The sequence below is a fragment of the Tenrec ecaudatus genome, chromosome 1 (assembly GCF_050624435.1).
Source record: "Tenrec ecaudatus isolate mTenEca1 chromosome 1, mTenEca1.hap1, whole genome shotgun sequence".
In the NCBI taxonomy this organism is placed as follows: Eukaryota; Metazoa; Chordata; class Mammalia; order Afrosoricida; family Tenrecidae; genus Tenrec; species Tenrec ecaudatus.
Genome location: NC_134530.1, coordinates 236,040,809 through 236,063,739, shown reverse-complemented (window position 1 = coordinate 236,063,739; position 22,931 = coordinate 236,040,809). Strand labels below are relative to the sequence as shown.

Genomic DNA, 22,931 nt, shown 5'->3' with positions numbered 1-22,931 from the left:
TCTGGTTACTGTGCTGAAATTCATTCACTTGTCATTTTTCTTCACTCGGGGTTTAAATATGTGAAAAAGTATCAGAAGTGAACAGGAGCACTGTGGTCATTTAGATATCTTACTGCCCTTCCTAGAAGGAATGCTGGAGAACATTTGGGGGAAAACTTTTTTAACTTGAGTTCCATATTTGTTAAATAAGAATACCAACTGAATTCCCCTATACTTCGTGGGGATGAAATTTGGATAAAATTGGGCAAAATTATTCATTTTCCAATTATCAATGGACAAATGACCATATATGGGAGGAAAGAGTCAATTGGCTGCAACCACTGGCTCCAGCGTAGGAGCAGTAGTGAGGAGCGGGCAGGACCTGGTTGTGTGGTTCCGTTGCACACAGAGTCACTGTGGGTCACACTGACTCAATGGCACCTAACAACGAGTGATGATTTTCTAGGCTGGCCCCTCTGGCCCTAAGCACAGCTGACTATGGTGCACTTGGTATCTGCGGAGCACTTCCTCTGGGCCTAGCATAACTTGATGCTCATGGGTAGCTATAGATAGACCCCACACTCCCCCACTAGGTAATGATAAACTACCATCCAATAACCGCCTAACAAAATAGACCAGAAACACTCCAGGGGATCAGCAGAAAATCTTCATGCTGAAGAGGCTTCACAGAGTAGATGAAACTTTGTGTTCATGGAAATGAACCCATAAGGTTTTTAAGATATGCCCAAACCAAACATAATTCAATCAAGTCTATTCCAACCCATAGTGACCCTTTGTAGGGTTTCCTCGTCTTTCTCCCACTAAGAGGCTAGTGTGTTTGAACTACTGACCTTACGGTTAGCAACCCAATGTTTACCTGACAGCACAACCATGTTGTCTCAAGACCTAATTTAATATACAAATTCTTTATACATAAGGGGAAAAAAGATAGTATGAAGCATTTTCAAAGTTTAAACTATATTCCGTGTTTCAGATTTAGGTACCCAAATATTTATTGAAATACTAAGCTAATGCTGAGCATATTTTAATGGTATTGCAGAAAAATCTTTTAAATAAATAGTTTAATAAAAGCAATGTTTTCTGCTAGATTACATTCATTTTCTATGATTGAAAGTAAATGACATATAAACAAAGGTAGTAAAAAAATTTTATTTCAGAATCTATATTTCTCATATCTAATTATCATTATTTATCCATTTTTCATTGTTTCCTGAAATGGGTACCTTTTGATTTGTTTTGTTTTTACAAAAAGTAACAACAACAACATCTAGTCAATCTACCATCTAGTCAATTCTGAATCAAAGCAACCCAATTAGACAAAGCAGAACTGCCCTTATGGATTTCCAAGATTGTAACTCTTAAAAGAAGTGAAAAACAAAACAAAAAACCCCTCATAATTCTCCTACAGCATGGCTGGTGGTTTTGAACTGTTGACATTGCAGTTAGCAGTCCAATGTGTAACCCATTAGCCACTGGGGCCTTTCTTTCTTTCTTTCTCTCTCTTTCTTTCTTTCTTTCTTTCTCTCTCTTTCTTTCTTTTTTTAATATTAAGCCTTAAATGAGACAAGGACAAGACAACTACAGAGATGTTCGAAGAGGGAGACCGTTACCTCCAAGTCAAAATGGTGCCCAGGAGTTGGCTGGAGTAAATCACTTTAAAAAGGAAACAGAGAATCAGAGAAGACTGCCTTAAAAACACAGTTGGCAACAGGGCAATATAGCATAGCCACTTCCTGGACTCCCAGAGCGGGATCAGGGCCAGGACTGGGACACACACATCATGTAAGCCTGAGGAGCTTACAATATTGGTCCAGGGGCTTCCCCAAGGCACTTAGGGTAAGCCTCATGTGAGCCCCAGGATGGTAAACTCCATCAAGGACACCTCCAAGTTAGCCCCTGAGGGAGACCACTTTTCCTTGGGCAGGTAGTTGGGGTGGAAGTAATCCACTCTCCAGTGTGTTCTGTCTAAGGGCAAAATTACTCACATCCCTGGTCTATGGGCAGAAGGAATCCAACGGAGGCTTAATCCACATCAACTGTCAGAGTTTTGCATAACACAATCTATGTCTCTTTATACGAGCATTAGAAACAGTGTGGTTAAGGGTTGCTTTTGTTTCAGTTGATAGGATATCTGTGGGAACATGTTACTGCTCCTCATATTCTTGTAACTCATGTTCTAAACTTCAACACTGAAATTAAAATGTCCATGAAAGTTCTGAAACAGCCTTAGCAATAGCTTTCTTAATCAGGTGCCTTCATGAAATATGTATGTTTATTGAAGATGTCAATATTATAATACCTAAACTTTTGAGCTTCTAAAATATTGTTTTCAGGGCTATGACATTAATTATCTTCTAAAGTGTTTTTATTAGAATTCCCTTGTGAGACGACCTACAAAACCAAAAACACCAAACTCATTGCCATCAAGTCAATTCCAACTCATAGCAACTCTATAGACTCTAATGCAGTGATTCTCAACCTCTGGGTCACGACCCCTTTGGGGGTCAAATGACCCTTTCACAGGGGTCACCCAATTCATAACGGTAGCAAAATGACGATGAAGTAGCAACGAAATAATTTTATGGTTGGGGAGTCACCATTATATGCGGAACCATATTAAAGGGTCATGGCATTAGGAAGGTTAAGCACCACTGGTCGACTCGTCTGAGAAATAGAAAGACCTTTTCTCCCTTGGAGTGATTTTGAACTGCTGACCTTGAGATTAGCAGTCTGCACTACCTCTCAAAGGCTCCTAGAGAGATCATATAAACCTTCCCTTAGAGACCAGTTCCATTTTGCAATGTAAGACTTAAAGAATTCAATTAACTCAAGTTCTGTTGTTTATTAAATCTGCTAGCCTCTATTGTTCTCATACTAAAAAGCCCTTGGAAGGAAGAAAACCTATAGCCCCAGACTTTAAACCACACAGGACCCTTTCTCACTGAGCCCTCCCCATATAGCCTCCACATGGACAACCCAGGGATTCTGTACTCTTCTACTGAAAATCTAATACTTGCTAAAAAGATTGGTCAGAAGAATTAAACAATAATCATATTTCTGTTTTTGGAGGTGAGTATGTGTGCCCAAAGTGTCCCCATTCCAAAATTTTACCCTGTGAATCCTAAAGTAAGGCATCACTGGGTTCATTCAGCAAGGTCTTGATCTTAGAAGCAAGCAAGTACATCAACCACAAAACAATTGGCACCAGTGCACAGACATTCTGGTCACTAGACCAAGTTTCCATGGCAGCAGGTCACTGACTCTTTCTGAACTGACACCCTTGAAAAGAGTGGTCAGAAAAAGCCTTATCATTACCATTGCTACATTCCCTAGAGACTGGGTCTCTATGTTAAACTTATCTAAATAAGAAGGTCCTTCCGCTTACTTCCAATATTCTCTATGCCGCATCATTAGGCAAGAATCCTCTGTATCTCCTAGCCAAATCCTTCCTCCTATGATTTTAGTCAAATACTTTCTGTTCTGAACAACTTGACTTATATGTATGAATTCAATGAGCCTTCAAGGTCAAAAAGCTATCGATAATTCAATCCAATTTGGCAAGCAGTCATTGAGTGCTATAGTCAATCCATCAATATCCAGTACTACACTCAGCTCTATTGTTGATGTCACTGTGAGACTGGCCCATTGGCAAAGCAGAGCCTTCATGTTAGCATGTCTCAGGCCCTAGTTGTTAGCCCTGGACATTTCAGGTTTGGGGCACCTCCTATTCTGCTGCTCGTGCTTAAATGTCTTGAGACCTTTTATGTTGTCCTCCAACTATTTTCCTGGGTTTACTTAATGTTTATCTAATTCCTGAACCAGCTAAACATTTTTACTGGCTCCTTCTGTGTCTGCCCTAGGCAATTTTTCAAGTTTTTGTTTCATTTACTGCTTTGGCTGAAATTTCCCCAGAAGAGGAACCACATTTTCCATTAATGAACTCCCTGCCCTGAATTGCAGTATTGCGATTCAATCCACGGTCTTGAGAGGGGGATCAGTACGGCCTCTCCTTTAGTCCCTTGCTTATTGAGATTCCATCCCGGCAAGAGGAGGCACCGAAAACTTGCCCAGAGTGAGGGTGCCATCATTAGTGATCCCGAGGTCCTCCCAGAGTTGTTTACAGACAGGTGGATATTGCTGGGAAAGCAGCATAAAGCAGGTGCAATGGAGGCATGAATCCTGCTGGTGGTGGCAGTGGATGGAGAACTGGCAGTGGGGGCCCTCCATGGGGTAGGGAACATATGTGTTGGCAGGAGCAGGAGCAGCAGCAGAGGCAGCAGGGGAGGAGCAATGGAAAGAGCGTAGGTTTTAATGCCTCCCCAGCTTTTCTCCCAACGTCAGGAAAGTTTCATCTTCTTCGGGGTCTAAGTAGGTCTTCCTAAGGGGTCAAAAGAAGTATGAGGTAGATTCTTAGGGCCTCCGTGTCAACATCCTTCACGATTGAAAACGAGATTGAAGTGGAAGTTCTGAAACTCCTTTCCCAAACAGATCCATGATGAATTGTGAAGTGTCGGGAAAGAAACTTGTACTTAGCCTTCTTTGGCACGCAAGAATTGCACGGTGGTGGCTGCAGGGAACACCCTGGCGAGGTTGGCATTACTGTTGCCACCATTCGGGGCTTGTCTGCTTTTCTCACTGGCACCTGCTATATCACTGGCAGGAATGACTTGGGATTTAAAGGCGACGGTGGTTTACCTGTTGGTGTGTACTCCAAGTGTATCCCTGCTTACCCTACAGGGTTATAAAGCATCAAGTCCAGATGATACATTGGCCCAATACCCTGAAAGATAGATGGTACTTCACCCTGTGTGCAGATTCAAGCATAAGGTACTGAGTGGGTAGGCAAATTGCATGGGTCAGTAAAAGTTGGCTTCCAATTTGGAAGTAAAATCCAGAATTGTAAACTCTAGCTTCTACAGTCTAGTTGCCAAATTCCCTCTCCCAATGTCAAGGAGGAGGTAGTCAAATTGTCCTCCTGTGGTTGCTTCAAATCTGTTACCATGAAATAGATGCATAGCAAAAGAGGAGAGAGAGTGTGTGTGATATCATATACTTTATGATTATGTAATGGAGGATTGGTGAGTAAATTGATGATTCATTTGAAAACTGGCTCAGCATAAAATGTTCTTGTTATTCACTTATGATCTTAGCTGTAGAAATTTGGTGTTTCTTAGACTTTTCTCCACAGACCATTTTATAAGCAACACAAATATTCTGAGAGATCTACCAATCTAGAGTCTCCTTTGGTGATTATTTTTTAACTTTATTTATTTTATTACTAGGAAAATTTGGTAATGGTGTAAAAAGTAAATATCACACAAGTCAATGAATAATCATCAGTGTAACACATCTTTATTGTAATTATACCTTTGGTTTGATATTAACTAGCCTTATGCTATCTTTATTCCTTATTCCTAGTAAAAACCTACGGTCCACAAACATACATTGGGGATTTACTTTGTACTTGATTTCGGGGCATCGGAACTATTCGTTAACACCCCTCTTCCACTAGGAGTCCCTTGCTCACCAATTGGTGGTAATGTCTTGAAAATATTCAGTGATTTTCCAGGGAATTTCAGAGTCAAAAACCAGTCTAATTTTGGTAATAAAGAATAATTTCAGGTTTTAAAAATACAGCCTTGTCAAAAGTCTGGCACATTTTAAAGATCTGTCCTGCCTGTTCATTTTCTTTACTCATCTTCAGTTTCCTCTTCTTTACTTCTTGCTCTCCCCCAGGATCACAACAGGAAAGAGAGAGATTAAAAAAAAAAACAGACTATCAACCAACAATATGGTTTTAATGCTTCTACCACTGCCCACTCTTGGGCAGGTACCTTGTGAGATTTTCTTTGTGGCTTAAGCAGAAATTACCCTTTAGTAATCCCATTCTTATCCATTCCCTAGTATAGGCTAAAAAATTAGCCTAGTATAGACTAATTTCTTGCGCCTCTTTCTTCTGGCCTGAAATTCCATCACACAAATTTCTGAGGTACCCCCTCCAAAGGAAGCAGCTAAGTTTAGTTCTCACTACGATAAATATCAAATCAACTACATTTGTGGAAAGAGACAATAGTGAAGCTCACTATCACCAATCAGAAAAAGATCAGGGCTAAGTGTGGAACAGATCATTGCTATCAGTAAGGTTTTGTGTCAATTTGGCTGGGCCAGATTCTCAGTGAATTAGCCGTTAAGACGTAGTAATCACCCATAATGAGATCTCCCCGAGGGTGTAGCCTGATTCCAATATAAGTAGATGTGTAAAGCGCTTCTTGTCAATTTGCTGCTTCTAGATTCTACATTTGGCTCATTGAACTCTTTGGATTTAGGCTGGATTTTCCAGAGAAAGAAAAAGTGAAAAAAGGTTCTTTGGACTTGAGCATATGGCCAGTCATGTTTCCTGGCTGTCATCAACATTACCTACCACCTTACCTGCTAACTTTAGATTTATATCCCTCTGCAACCAGAAGATTGTCATCTTCCTGTCAATCTTAGATTCATTCATTCTTCCAGCTACATGAGTGAACAAAGGTAACATCCAGCCTAGCATCTGACCCATTGACTTAGAAAATGCCAATTTCAACAACTGTGTGGCCCATTACTTTAATGTATATACTAGCTTCTCTGGAGAATTCAAACTAAGATAACTTGCTCATATGCAAGTTCAAAGTAAAGTTGAAAAAAATTAAAACAGAACAATGAGAACCAAGTTATGCTGAATTTAGACACCATTCCAAGAAAAGATTTGAATTCTTAAACACTAATGGCAAAGACCAGGAGAGTTTGGGGATGACATCGGGATATCATACATGAAGAAAGCAAATGATTGTTAAAAAGACAAAGGAAAAAAAAGACTAAAATAGGTGTCAGAAGATTCTCATAAAATTTCTCTTTAACATAGAGTGGCTAGAGCAAAAGGAAGAAATGGTAAAGAGTTGGCCATACTTATTTTAGAGGGAGTTCAATAAGTCAAGGTATTAAAATGAAATGAGTGAAGACCCAGATTTATAAAAGAAAAGAGCATGTTTGACATTCCTCAAGTTGAAGGAACTAAAGACGAAACTGAAACCCTGAGTTTCAATATTGAACTCTTCTATGGGCAAAATGTTGAACTATGCAGGAAGCATCAAACGATGAAGAAATACACGGACTTACTGTTCTCAAAAGGATCCATTGACATTCAACAATTTCAGAAGGGTGTGCATTACCAAGAAGCAGTGGTACTAAAAGAACCATACTGAACTGAAGTCATTGGTGAAAAGGACACTTGATGTATTGACAGAAAACAAATTGGGATGTTTCCACTGACAGATATAATGCATGAAACACTCACTCATATATGCTTAGAAATTTGAAAGACAGTGCCTAGACAACTGAATTGAAGAGATCCATATTTATTCCAATTGCAAAGAAAAGCGATCTAACAGAATGAGAAAATTATTCAACAATATCATTCATATCGCATGCAAGTAAAATTCTGCCAGAAATAATTTAACTGAAGTAAATCAACAGGGAAATGCCAGAAATTTAAGTAAAATTCAGAAGAGAACATAGAAAGAACAATATCATGCATGAGGTCAAATAAATCTTGGCTGAAAGCAGAAAATCTCAGAAAGATATTGACCGATATTGTATTAACCATGCAAATATATTCTATTTTGTGGGCCATTACAAGTTATGGATAACATCACAAAGAATAGGAGCTCCAGAACACTTAACTGATTCAGACCAAATCTGTACAGAGAACAATGGGCAGTCATTTAAACTGGACGAAGGGATATTATGTGATATAAAACCAGGAAAGGCGAGCATCAAGGTTGTATCCTTTCAAAATAGAGAAAAGAACTAGGAGGAAAGAGACATTTATGGAGGTTTAAATACAGGAATGTACATATGTAAATATATTTACATATAATGATAGGGAAATCTATCTATGTACATATATTTATATGTTAAGGTAGAAGACAGACAATATTCTAGTCAATACTCCCTCAACTCAAGAACACTTTGTTCTAATAACCCAGCATTCTGTGATGCTCACCTTCCTTATACAATTGCTGAACACAAAATGGGTACATAAGCAAGTGTGTCGAAAAGTGTGATGTCCAGCTATTAAAAGATATAGCCTCCTGGGTCTTAAAGGGTTGAAGTTAAATAAGCAGTCATCTAGCTGAGAAGCAACCGAGTCTGCATGGATGAAGCATACCAATCTGTGTGATGATGAGGTGTTGATAGGATCAAGTATCAGGCATCAAAGACCCAGAACAAAAATTTGTATCAATATGAAAGAGGGGGAGTGTAGAGTGGAGACCCAGAGCCAATCTGTAGACAATTGGATATACCCTTCCAGAAGGGTCACAAGGAAGAGATGAGCCAATCTGGGTGCAGTATAACACTGATGAAACATACAACTTTCCTCTAGTTCTTTAATGCTTCCCCTCCTCCCACTATCATGACCCCAATTATACCTTACAACCAGCTAAACCAGAGCATGTACACGAGTACAGATAAGAGCTCGAAACACAGGGAATCCAGGACAGATAAACCCCTCAGGACCAATAATGAGAGTGGTGATACCAGGAGGGGAAGGAGAAAGTGGGGGAAGAAAGGGAGAACCAATCACAATGATCAACATATAACCTCCTCTCAGGGGGATGAACAATAGAAAAGTGGATGAAGGGAGACAGAGGTAGGTGTAAGTCGTGAAAAAAAATAATTTATAAGTTATCAAGGATTCATGAGGGAACGAGGGGGAGAAAAAAGTGAACTGATACCAAGGGCTCAAGTAGAAAGAAAATGTTTTGAAAATGACAGTGGCAACAAATGTACAAATGTGCTTGACACAATGGATGTATGTGTGGATTGCAATAAGAGCTGTTAGAGCTACCAATGAAATAATTTTTAAAGTTTGTATCCTTTCACCATACTTATCAATTTGTACGCTGAGTGAATAATTCAAGATTCTGGGCTCTAGGAAGAAAAATATGGTATCAGGATTGAAGGAAGACTCATTAACAACCTGTGATATGCAAATGATACAACTTTGCTTGTTGAAGGTGAAGATGACATGTAGTATTTATGGATGAAAATCAAATATAGCCTTCAGTATGAATTACACATCAATATAAAAATGCATCCTTAAAATCTGACAAGTAAACAACATCATTTTGCTTGCCCAGGTTGACTAGAGAAACAAATCCAGTGACAGTCATATATGTTTAAGAAAGAGTTTTATATGAAGAAGCTTTCCATATCAGGAAAACATCCCAATCCAGTCCAACTCAAGTTCATAAGTCAAATACTAGTCCAAAAGTCCCTCTTCAGATTTGTAGTCACAAGCAATGATGCAGAATGCAGAAAAACTACAGGCTGGTGGTGCCAAGTCTTGTCGATCCAATGTCAGTGGACACATATCCAGGGCTCTGGCTGCCATCTCAGTCAATCAGCCGGAAGTTAAAGGCAGAGAGAGAGAGAGAGAGAGAGAGAGAGAGAGAGAGAGAGAGAGAGAGAGAGAGAGAGAGAGATTCCAAGGGCCCTCCTTATGAGAAAGAGGCACACCCTCAAAGAGGAACCACCAGGCAGTGACCTGTTTGACAGAATAGTCTCCACCCTACACTTTTATATATCAAGTTGACATGAAATTATGTAACTGTCACAGTCATGATAACCAGAGAAAACAAATGAAACTGTCAAGGATTTCCTTTTACTTGAATCCCCAATCAATGCCCGTGGAGGAAGCAATCAAGTAATCTAAGTATTTCATTGAAAAATATGCTACAACAGACCTGTTTGAAGGATTAAAATATGAAGACATCCCTTTGAGGACTAAAGTATGCCTGATCCACACCATGCCTCAGATGCATTTGAATTTCTCTCACACACTTTGGACAGGAGGACATTGTGCTTGGTAAAGTAGAGCGAAGGTTGAGAAAGTTCCTCAATGAAATGAATTGACATGATGTCTGCAACCACTGCTCAATGGCAGCATGGACTGCGAAAGGGGTCAAGGCTTGGACCATGTTCCCTTCTATCCTGGATAAAGCCGGTCTCTGTTGGAACTGACTCAATGGCACCCGGCAACAACAACATCACTTTGACCAAGTTTTGGTTTTATTTTATCACATTTTATTGTAAATTAGATAAAGGTTCACAGAGCAGATCATCAGTCTTACATTCAACAATCCATATACATTTCGTTTTAGCTTATCTATTGTGGTCTCCTTAGGGTAACATCACTTGTTTTACTTCCTCCCTTGTTTCGTGTTTTCCTTCCTGCCTTTCTAACCTTCTGAGCTTTGTCACTGGGTAAACACTGCCCCCTTGGTCGTAAACAGTTAGCTATTCAACCACAGTGGTGAGTGTGTTCAGGTCCAGACCTCAAGGATGACTAAGGACCATGCTCTCAGAGCTCTCACCTCTCTCCTCTATTCGACCAATACACTTGGTCCCTTTTACAACTGGAGTTCTGCTCCACACTTTCTTCCCTCTATCCAGGGCCTTCTAGTGTGATCCTTTTCAGAGGAGTTGGAAAAAGTAACCAGGCACCATCTAGTTCTAGTGCTTGTGTGGCCTAGTAGCATAGTCCCTGTATTGATATGATAACAGGAAGGTCAACAGTTTGAAACCACCATAGGAGAAAGATGAGATTTTTCTACTGTTTTGTTTTTAACACTTGGCTACTAGTGCCAAGACTTCTCATTGTTGTTTTGATTTTCATCTCTTGGTGGCTAATGATCACAATAATTTCTTCGTGTGCGGTAGCTACCTGAATCTCTTCTTTGGAGAAATGACTGTTCATATTTAAGCTCATGCTTATATTTGATGTATTTTTTCTTTTTTGTGGCGGTACTTAAGTTTTCAATAATTTTTTTTAATTAGTCCCTAGTTCAATATACCATCGCCATTTTTTCCCACTAGTCTTTTGTTTTCATTTAACTCGTTTGGTGAAGTCTTTTGATGTACTTAAATATCTAATTTTTAGGAAGGCCTATCATCTGTTCTTTTTCCTGCTGTGTGCATATTTTTTCATTATGATTGATAATGGATTTATGTCATGTGTAAGGATCTCTAAATGTTCCATAGTTTTCATTGATAATTCATAGTTCTAAGTTTTACATTTAGGTCTTTGATGTATTTTAGTTAGCTTTTCATATGGAGTGAGATATGGGTCCTGTTTCATTCTTCTACAAATGGAAATACAATTTTGTCAGCAACATTAGTTAAATAAACTCTTCCCCACAAATGTGCTTTGGCCCTTTGGGAAAAAAGCAGATATCTAAAGATGGATAAATTTATTCTGGGTTCTTAAGTTTGTTCCATTAGTCTATGTAGTTATTATTGTATCAGTACCATGTTTTGATTATTATGACTGTGTCGTAGGTTTTGAGATTGGCCTCCTACTTTGTTCTCCTTTGTTAACAGTGCTTTAAATTATCAGGGCTCTCTTTCCTTCCTGTAAACATTGGTGATTAGTTTTTCCATTTTTATAAAAAGTGATTTTGGAATCTGGAATAGAATGGTATTTTATAAAATGACTGCTTTGCATTTATTAACATTTTCACAATGTTAAGTCCTCCGATCCAAGAGCATGGTACATTCTTGCCTTTATGTCCCTATTGGTTTCTAGTAGTATCTGCTGCAGTTTTCTTTTTACAGATACTTTGCTTCTCTGGTTAGGCTTATTTCTAAGTATTTCTTTTTTTGACCATCAGTGTAAATGGTATTCTTTTCTTGATTTCTTTTTCAGAGCTCTCTTTGGTAGTATCAGAGAATTCAGCTGACGTCTATGTTGATTTTGTCCTCTGCCACATTGCAAAATCTTTCAAATTAGTCCAAAACTTTTCTTTCAAAGTCTTTGAAGATTTTCTATGTGTAGTATCGTATTGTCTACACATAAAGAGAGTTTTACTTCTTCTTTCCCAATTTGGATGCCTTCAATTTCCCTTTGTTGTCCTTTATCTCTGATTAAGGCTGATAGGAAAATATTGAATAGGAGTGGTGATAAAGGGTATCCTATTCTGGTTCTAGCTTCCAATACCTTCATCAAATACTCATTCCTTTTTTGGCATTCACTGTACCTAAGGAAAATTTGTTCCGACAAATAATTAAAGTACAACTTATCCTGTACTATCTTCTCTATCTGATTTACGTGTTGATTAAGACAGCCTCTATACTTCAGAATTCTTTGAGTAAGAAACAGATACCAACTTTTGTTTAATTTTATTATCCTAATTATAATTATCCTAACTAGACTATAAAGCCTTAGAGATCCTCTTTCTCAGAATAACAGAGATTTGAATAAATTAATAAATGTGGTTAGAGTTTTGGTCTGTACAAGGCAACTATACTAATTTTATCATACATTTCTCTTACAACAAAATTTTGCGTGGGCACACTTAAATTTGTTCTAATATCATTGTGGTAATTCCCAGGTCAGTTCCTAATTGTTGGATGCGGTTCTTCTTCCCTCCGAGATCCCCTAAAGTAAGACCATACATTTCACCTCCCTGAGGATTCATACTGACACACCTTTACCACCATCACCCCTATTCCCCACACAACACGCACACAACCATCATTTCTGCCATCTGCCATCTAAGAACCCTCTTCTGGCTATTTCTACATTTTGTGACTCTCCAAGAATATGTCACAGCCTGGTCTTGGACCACAGTTGAGCAAACCATGTGTTCTTCGGTAACTCACACACAGGCACACACAGTCACTCACACCAACCTTCCGAAAGCATGGAAACAAATTCTGTTTAATTGGCATCTATCTACTTCACCTATGCCAAAGAGCAGACTACCAGCTTCTGAAGGTCAATTGGTAAGGACACTCTTTTGACTTTTGAGTCAAGAGTCTTATTTTGTCTTTAAATGAATTATGAAGAACCTCAATTTGGACACCCTCAAATCTTATAGAGCCTTGTTATAAACATATATGAAACAAAATTAATTAGTCCATATGATAACAAGGCCAGGCCATAAATACAGAATATATATGTCATTTAGCAGGGACAGCAAGCTGTAAATGACACTGAGGGCAGACGTTAATTGAACCAATGTGCTCTTGTCACAAGTAGAATGCAGTCACTACCCGAGACAAGATGGCTGCCCCTGAATTATCCTATTACAGCCTGAGTTCTGCAAGGGCTTATGGGTTAGGGGAAAATCATACACAGATGACCAATTTTTTTATGGTTCACAGCCGATCAAAGTGAAATTCAGCAGCTGTTCAGGACAAGTGACCACTGTAACGGCTATAATGTAACCTACTAAATAGAGAGGGAATTGCATTAGAGCAAGAGGTTAGCTCTGATTATCGGCAGGTGAGTGCTTTATTGAAGTTGAAAGACCATTAACATTGATAGAGTAATTATTTCAACTTGAAAGTAATTACCTTGATGGGTGATAACTTCTCTAGTGTTCCCAGATTTGATTGGGCCAAACAATTGTGAGCTCCCGAAGCCTAGAAAAATATTACAACAATACTGTGATTTTTGAATTACTGAAATCACTGTTAAAATACTTTAATTATACCGAATAGTGAAAAAAAAATTCCCTTACACAAGCTAGTGACCTCTCGTGTTGAGAGAGACATTAGCTTTTTAATCCAAATGCAATGACCCACACCCACCACCTGTGAATACATATGTGATGGGTTTGCAAAGGAATCTTTTTATCTCGATCAAACTTTTAAGGTGAAGCATCTTGTTAGTGCAGTAACTGGGTGTGACTAAGCTGGAATTGCTGATATGGTTGGTCTTGTCTCTGAACTGAGAGACCCTAACAAAGGCAACCGTCTTCAGTTTTTGTTGCAAGGGTGTACATTGAATCAATTGATAATAATGTCACACAGATTGAAAATTTCAATGTCATGCATTGCAAGTACGACGTTTCAGATTGTAGTTAATAATGCAGTGTTTTAAATAGGTTTCTTGCCCAGTGTTATGCAGTTCACTACAAATATTCCATTTTCTGAATGTTTTCTATTTATCCACTTTGAATATGAACAGACAAAATATAATTTATAAACCTGGACTTTCCTGAAAATTCATGAAAACATGAAAAACTTGAGTTGGCAGTGATTGAGAACGAAGATGCATAAAATCTGATTCAGGTGATCAAGGTCAAGAACTATTGTGGACGTTTTCATTACTTATTTCATTACTCTGAAGAGAATTACAATTCTCTTTAGAAATTGTCTTGGTTACCAAGTGCTGCTATAACTTAAATGCCACAAGCAAGAACAGAAATTTATTTCCCCAATGCTGGAGACAAAAAGTTCAAATCCGATTCTTGGCCACGTTGATTTCTTCCTTTGGCTAATTTCTTAGTTACTTGGATTACAGAGAATCCTCGCATAACACCCCATGCATGTGGGTGGGTGTGTCTAATCTGCTATTTTGAAACCCAGTACTGATATTTTGTATAGCCCACTCTATTTACATTGGTTGCTAACTGCAAAGTCAGCAGTTTGAACCCACCAGTTCCTCCATGGGTAAAGGATGAGGCTTTCTGCTCCTGTAAAGATGTGCAGCCTCAGAAGAGCAAAGGGCCATGTAGCTAGACCCTACGCAGAGTTGCTACATGTAGGAACCATCTGGAAGGCCGCAGGTGATTGACCTAAACCCATTCTTAACAAGAGGCCACTGTGTTCAGCAGCCATTAGAGCTAAACACAACAACAAGAAGAAATCCTGTTTTCCTCCCCAGCATTCAAATCATGTTTAGAGGAGAATAAGGAAAGAGATCGATTAATATATATTTTTTAGAAAAGACGTTGATCCTATGTAGGCATCAATTGTATATATTTATAAATTCTTGAAAGAAGCTAGGGGTACCCGAACTCATAACCCTAATCCAAGCCCCGTACTCATCCTGCTCATCCACAAGCCTCCAACAGGACAAAGATAGAGGTCACAATTCTTAGTCAGCTTGTCGAAGAAGATGAATGTGACATCACCCTAAAGTTTCTGCATGAGTCCATAGACCCTCCCCTCGTCTGCATAGAGCGTCATCAGATGATCAGTGATTCCCAAGACTTTGCTCCTAATCAAAACCTCAGACTCTCATAAGGGCAGAATGGGTTTCCACCTGTTGCCAGAGAGCCAGTAAGGAATGTTTTACCAATTAATGATTTTTCTCCCTTTCCCCATCTCCACCTTGAATTACTTTCCATTTCCAAGGCCACTTTCAGTCTCACTTTCAGCAAAATCCAAAGTACTCAGATTCCCATGAAGAGATTCACTCACTGAAAAGTAAAGTGACTGTCTCCACATGTGATTAAAAAAAAAGCCAATGTTTGAAAGGAAACCATTGAGAAAGTGATAAGGATTGATTAATTTAATTGTAAATCATGCCAAAGAGTGGAGAAATCTGACCAACCTGACATCACAGAACACCTCTTACTACAGCAGGTTCCCTGTGTGTCATGTCAGGCTGGGCTGCAGATTGTATTAAAGACCCCCTCAGGTCCTCTGAATTTAAAATAAGTGCAATAACTCATTTTAAAGCATTTTATATGATACTTGGATTATTAAATATTCACATTATAAAACCAAGGAGTTTTAGTCCATTCAAGAACTACATTGTCTAACTATGAAAGATAATGGCCATGTCTAGATAGTAAAATTACAGTATATTTTTAACGGATGTAAATGTTACTTTTTGACAGGACACAAGTAATGAATTTTATCAGATGAGTTCCTACTGGGTGATTACAATACAGAGTTTTATTTTTGCTAAAGCAATTACTAATGTCATGGTTGGATACCTGTGCCCATTAGTGGCTGGTTTTGTGTTTTTTTCAGATAGTTATTGATCTCTTGCTGAGCTGGGATTCAGGTTTTATGCCAGATAGCTTGATTAATGGGTTGGGTTCTATAAGTGGACTGAATCAGGATAGAAAGCAGGGGCAGCTTGCTCTGCCAACCCCAAATCCGTCAAGATGCATAGCTCATTATGAAACAGTTATCAAGGATACATGAAAAATTAATTGGGCTCAGTTTGATTCTGAAAAGGATCGGCTTTCTACTTGCCCCCCCTTCCCTTTTCCAGATGTTGTGCACCCGCCCCTGGAGAAACAGCAATGGGAGATGTATTAATACATTGTATTGATTAGATCAAGACCCCTGACAGTTATTTGTAGAGATACCATCTGGCTGCTGTTCGAATTTCTTCACCAAAAACAGGACGTGACATGTTATTAATCTCAACTCTCTAAGTATAGACAGTTGCCTTTTCTGCTAAACCGCATTTTACCATTCCGTAGGAGATGGAGGCAGACCTGAAGGTGCAGAAATTAAGGTTATTACACAAATTGAGCCATATGGTCCAAATATTTCAGCAAGAAAATTGCCAGGCAATAAAAATTGCTCCTGCCTTCCTAATGGTGTAAATTACAGCTTAACCATGGCTCTAATGATGTCCTTCTGCCGCACTTAACTACTGTTACATGAAGGACATTGTTTTAAAAATATAAAAAACAAGTAAATGCCAGCAGCGTGTTTTACAATCTGTTAGTGTGTCATTAAGAACACTGTCAGAATTACATAAACATAATGGCAAGCAACCCAGCATACAGAAGAACTCGTATGGAAAGAGAAAGTGTCTTGAAAACTCTCTTCTTTATCTCTGTAATGTCAAGAGCACTGTCCCCTCTGGAAGTTTTCCAGGAAGGAAAGCCGTGTCCAGTGCTTCCTTCTCAGTCTTTTGTGTGCCCTGACGATAATGTTATCTAAACCCATGCTTAGCATTCCCTGGTGGGCTCTGGACACACCTTATCCTGTAGCCCTTCCTTTGTATACACACAAGGCAAAACAGAACAGGTGAGAGGAGACATAACTAATTCTAATCTAAGCTATAGACATTGACTTTTGTTAGTATTCTGTTGCTAGGGAAAAGACTCCTCGCTCCTCCTTAATCATGACATGTGATATTGAAAATGAAATTTCTATTATCCGCAAAGCCACTCCTGCTCTTTGGGATGCAACATTAGAAGGAAGCCGACTCAACAGTACCATAAACCTTTCGACAAGCACTGTTGTCAAGATCATCAATATCTGTGCTGGGCAGCTACAAGCCAGGCTGTACTCAACGAAGGCTGGTTTAACACAACACCATACTGACTCCATAAAATATGCTTCCATGTAGAATGTAAGAACGCTGATGTTTTGCTCTTTGAAATGAGACAAGTCCCTGGGCCTCTGACCTTTGAAGGTGTCAGAAACATACCGTATATACTCGAGTGTAAGCTGAATTTTTTGTGGTAAAATTCGGTGCCTCAGTTTATACTCGAGTATATATGGTAGCTTATTAAGGTAAAAGATGGCAGGAAAATCTGCCTGAATGTATATAAAGTTTCAAAGGAAACTTGTTAAAAGTCCTAGGGGACATTTATTTTTTTTCCTGTAAGTTTTTCTTTTTCCTCTCCCTCCCCGCAAATGGAAGAAGCTTAGGGGTTAATTTGACCTTTAATCTAAAAAAGAACAAAAAGAAATAAAACTGGAAACAAAAAAATCCCATGTGATATTTATGCATTACTATTAGCAAGGGCCAGCCAAGTTAACATGTCTTCGTTGCAGGAAGTTGAAGAACGTCCTGGTGGCTGGCGTGTTCCTTACCTGAAACGCTCCTCCACTTCCCACACCCGAACACTCACCCCAGTTCCGCCTCCCTTGCAAATCGGCTGTTAACCGAAAAGTTGAAACACACCCAGTAACTCCACTGGATAGAAGGCCTGGCAGCCAATCCTGTAAAGACAATAGCAAAGAACCCCCTGTGAAGCAGTTAGTTTTCCTCTCTCAACATATGGGGTCACCTAAGTCAGAGTCAGCTGCATGGCTCCTGGTGTTTTTGTGTAGCGATTCTCCTTAATACTTCTCATGATTGCTTGGGGTTCTTTTGCTTCTATAGCAGAAATACCACAAGCAGATGGGGTTTTCTGTTTGTTTTTAACAAACCTTTTATTGGGGGCTCATACAACTCATCACGATCCATACATGCATCCATTGTGTCAAGCACATTTTTACATTTGTTGTCATCATCATTTTCAAAACATTTGATTTCCTCTTGAGCCCTTGGTATCAGTTCCTCATTTTCCCCTCCCTCCCTGCTTCCCCCATGAACCCTTGATGATTTATAAATTATTATTATCATTATTGTCATATCCTACACTGTCTGATGTCTCCCTTTGTCCACTTTTCTATTGTCCTTCACCCAGGGATGAGATTATGAGTAGATCCAAGGTAGATGGTTTTAACAGAAATTTATTTTCTCGCAGTTAACCAAATTCAGGCTCTAAGGGAAGGTTTTTCTCTGCAAGCTCTGGTGGAAGATCGTGGTCTCCTCCCTCCCTCAGTGCTCTTCATGTGGCTTGGTCTCTGTCTTCCTCCATCTCCACTTGCTTCTAGATGCCTTATCTGCTCTTTTTAGATCTGAAAGATAGTGGTCTTAAAGAACACCCTATACTGATATGGCATCTAAAGATAACAAAGGAAATCCTTTCCCCTGTGGGTTCTTATCATTCTATAGTTATATGACTATAATCACAAATACAGAGGTTAGATTACAACATGTACTTCGGCAGGGGGGCGGGGGCGGGAAGGAGCCCTGGGAGTGCTTTCAGTAAGCACTTGGGCTGCTAACTGCAAGATCAGCTGTCCAACAACCCCCTCCCCATTCCCCATCCCCAGTAACCAGTAACTCCTTGGGAGACAGAAGCTCTGCTCCTGTAAAGATGTACAGTTTTAGAGTCTTTATTAGTTGGAATCCACTTTACAGAAGTTTTTTGGTTTGGTAATTTTGCTGATATATAATTCAATCCATAGCTATTGTCCAACCTTATGGCTGAAGATCAGACAGTGTTTAGTCAGGTTATGCATAGAGTGGCTATGAATTGGACCAATTTGAAAGCCCCTAACAACAATGTATTTGCTTACTCACAGTCTAACTTGCACACAAGAATACACATTCTCTTATAAGAGCAGATACTTTTGTTTAATATGTTTCCTATCCCCAAAGTCTAGAACAATGTTACTCTCAATCATTTGTAAAATGAATGAATGAAACTTATAAACTAATAAGCAAGAATTGGCTTACATTGCTTTTCTATTTCTACTCCACCATATAACCATATACTAGCTTTGTTTTTGTTTTCTTTTAGTGATTGGATAATGCTTTATAGTTAACCTAAAAGGAATACTATTTTCACACATGAATCAAATTGAGATAGAATCTTTCCAGTTCTGATAGCCATCTATAAGCAATTCTTGGGAACTTTCTAAATTAAACTCATTGAGGGCACTTTGCCCATGTTATCGTATTCACTTTATGGTGTCAATATTATTAGCTACACTTTATTAATGAGAAAACAGACACTCAGATTAAGTAATATGCCCAATGGGGCGCATATAGTTACAGAGATGATTCAACTACAGGTCTCTTTGATTCTGAAGTCTGCTCTTTCTACCACCCGATCTGCTTCTTGAGTTCCCAGCCAAGAAGACACAAGATGTTATTTATGAAAATCTAAATGTCATTAACAACCAGAAATTATAGTTCAAAGCAACAAAAATTAAGACTATCAGATAGCTTGGTGTAGACTTGATAAAATATTATTTATGAAAGATTCAAAAGCTCACGATGATCACTTTTGACTGAAAAGTTCAAATCTGACTTTTGAGAGAGGTCTGTTCCAGAAAAGATGGGCAAGATTCCAAGATTCTTGATCTTGATTCAAGATTCAAGAGACATAGAGCAGACATGTTCTCATTCAGACAAAGAAAGAGAGCTCCTTTAAAGGCACCTACTGGTGACGCTCTGCTTCAGGAGATATAGAAGGGGATGTTTTTTCCAATATGTCCCTATTTACTAGGATTAGTAACAAAACAACTTTGTTCGAAAAGTGTCATCAGACGTGTAGCAAAGTGGGGAAATGATGAGCAGCCTGGGCCAAGGGGGACACAGGCCTATTTGAGATATTGGGCTTTAAGAAGTTGTAGCTTCAGAGAGCAACACCTTGTGGAAACAGAAACAGAGCCAGTACTCAGAAAAAGGTGGTTATTATGTTATGGAGGGGGAAAATCTGTACATGAAAATGTCATTGCTATAAATGTCTTCAAAGAGTCTTATTTGTATATGTTAGGCCAGAGCTCAGTATGGATTACAACTCAAGGTAAAGAAAACCACAATCTTCACAACTGGATCAATAGTGCCTAATATAAGATGTTGCCTTTTGAGTGAAGATTGAAATTGTCCATAATTCACCTTCATGGAAGCAGCAGCCAAGAGATCACACAACATATTGCACTGGGTAAATCTGCTTCACAGATCTCTTTAAAGTGATGGAAAGTGAGGATATTACTTTGAGAACTATCATGTGCCTGACCCAAGTCATGGTATTTGCAATCATCTCATACACATGTGAAAATTAGACATTGAATAAGGAAGACCGAAAAAGAATCCATGCATCTGAATTAGGGTATTGATGCAGAATATTGAAAATCACGTCTCTTAGAAGAAGTACAACCAGAATGCTCCTTAGGGACAAGGATGATGAGACTTCGAATCATAGACTTAGGATATGTTATCAGGAAAGACCAGTCCCTGGAGAAGGACATCATGCTTTGTAAAGCAGAGTGGGAGTGAAAAAGAGGAACAAGATGGCTAAGAAGTTAACAAAATGGGTTAACACAGTGGCTGCAACTATGGGCTGAAGCATAAGAATCTAAGGATGGTGCAGGACAGGGCAGTGGTTTGTTCTGCTGCACACAGCATCAGTATGAGTTAGCACTTACTCAGCAGCACCTCGCCACAGCAAGTCCAGAGTTTTAAAAGCAAGCAAAGAGATAAATAAAAATTCTTCTCCTTTTCTTATTTCCCTTTATTCACTAAATGCCTTTCATAAAAAGCATATACTATTTCACAACATATGTTACGAGTAGAATGATCTTTTTGTTGCTTTCCCCCCATATCCCCACCCTCCCCCACCCAACACCCCAAGAACACTTGTTATTATATTAAATATTATTATTGTTGTTGTGCATCATCCCCATCCCTTACACCATCCACTGTATCTGTTAACCTGCCATGCTGTTATTTGTTCCCCTCAAGTGGGGTAATGTAGTCATCATTGCTATCAACCACCCGCCAACTCCCCGCTCTCTCTGTACCCTAAGGGAATCATTACTCTCATTATTATTTCTGAAGGGTTTATCTACCTTGGATTTCATGCATTGAACTATCGTAATTATACACATGAGCATATGCAGGTCTAACAGGATTAATGAGTTAAGACTAAGACCATTATAATAGGAGGAGGAAATATTAAAGAATTAGAGGATAGTTATGTGTTTCAATGGTGCTATTCTGCACCCTGGAAACATCATCCCTTCCAAAAAGTTTCCTTTTGTGGGAAACTGCCCAATTATCTTACAGGTGGTTTTGGGGTCTCCACTTTGTCTATGCATCTTCACATCAATTTGGTTGCTTGTTTTTGAACTTCTGATACCTGTTCCAACTGGCACCTCTTGATCACACAGGCTGGTATGCTTTTTCCATGCGGACTTTGTTGCTTCCCTGCTATATGGCCACTTGTTTAACTTTAAGCCTTTAAGACCCCACACATGATAGCTCTTAATTGTTGAGCACCATCAGTTTTCTTCACCACTCCTGCTTATTCACCCATTTTGTCTTCAGTGATTGTGTTGGGAAGATGAGTACCATACATTGCCACATTATTAGAACAAGCCATTCTTGTACTGAGGTAAGATTAAAGTAGTGGCCTAAAGTCCATCTGCTTCCTTGTTATGTGTGTGTGTATACCTATTTTTATATATTTACATATATACATATCTATATTTATACCTGTATATATAATTTTTATTTTGGGGGTTTTCCTCTATTTCACTTTTTTCTTTTCTCCTGCCCCACTATCATATTTATCCATCATTCGCCTCTCAGTAATTCCTCTTGGATACATTTCAATTGATCAACCATGACCGGGAACTCCATCCCCTCCTCACCATCATTTTTAAATCTCTTTTTTTTGCCCCTGTCCCTGTGGTTATTGGCTTATTGCTCCCCTCCCCTCGCCTTCTCCTTTCCCATTCCTTCCCTCCCTTCCCTCCCCCCCCCCCCAACCTTCGGTCCTATTGCCATCTCCTTGGAATTCATTGTCCTGCCCATTCTAATAGTTCCATGTCTACCTACTGTCCTGGCCCCAACTAGATGAGTATCCTTCTCCATCAGTCCATTCCCCTTTTTATTCGGGGAACCACTAACCCAACCTACAGCACTCACACCCTTCTAGTCCTCAGCGTTCATGACCAGGGGCACACCTTCTACACGACCCTGTGGCTCTTCCTGCAGACAAGGCTGGAGCAGTTTTGTGCTCTGTACCCCCCACCCCGTTATACATTTAACTTTCAGTGAAGCCTCCTTGTGAATGTCCCCCAACCAGTTCAGATGGGGTGCCAAGCACTTGCCCCCAAATTGAGGACTTCATGCCCTTGTTACCATGGCTTGTCTGTTGAGTTTCCCTCATGGTTTGCCCCCATGTGGGCTGGTCATGCCAGCCATTCTCCCCAGACTGTAGCTTCAGTGCTTGCTGTCCTCTGTAGCACTGTCATCTAGGTAGAGCACATCATGTCTCCAGCTGGGGCCAGCTCACCAGCAGAATGATCTTATGAAAGCTTCCCAAAGAGTTTGGGGTTCACTAGTAGGGAAAGGAGATTCAAGGTACATATGCCAAGAGGCAGGCTGAAGATAGATACCAACCCCCAGCCTTCGGAGTTGATCCAGACATGGAGTGGTCCTCTAAGACAGAGTAGAACTGCTCCTTAGCGTTCCTGAGACTATAAATCTTTGTGGAAGGTTGGCCTCATTGTTTTCCATGGGGTGGCTGGTGGATTTGAGCCACTGACCTTGAAGTTAG

At 39.4% G+C, this 22,931-nt stretch overlaps 1 protein-coding gene across 1 annotated transcript in view; it reads left to right on the top strand.

Annotated features, from left to right (window-relative positions):
- Positions 1 to 22,931, top strand: part of USH2A (usherin) — a 987,589-nt gene that overhangs the window by 852,047 nt on the left and 112,611 nt on the right. The window lies entirely within an intron of this gene.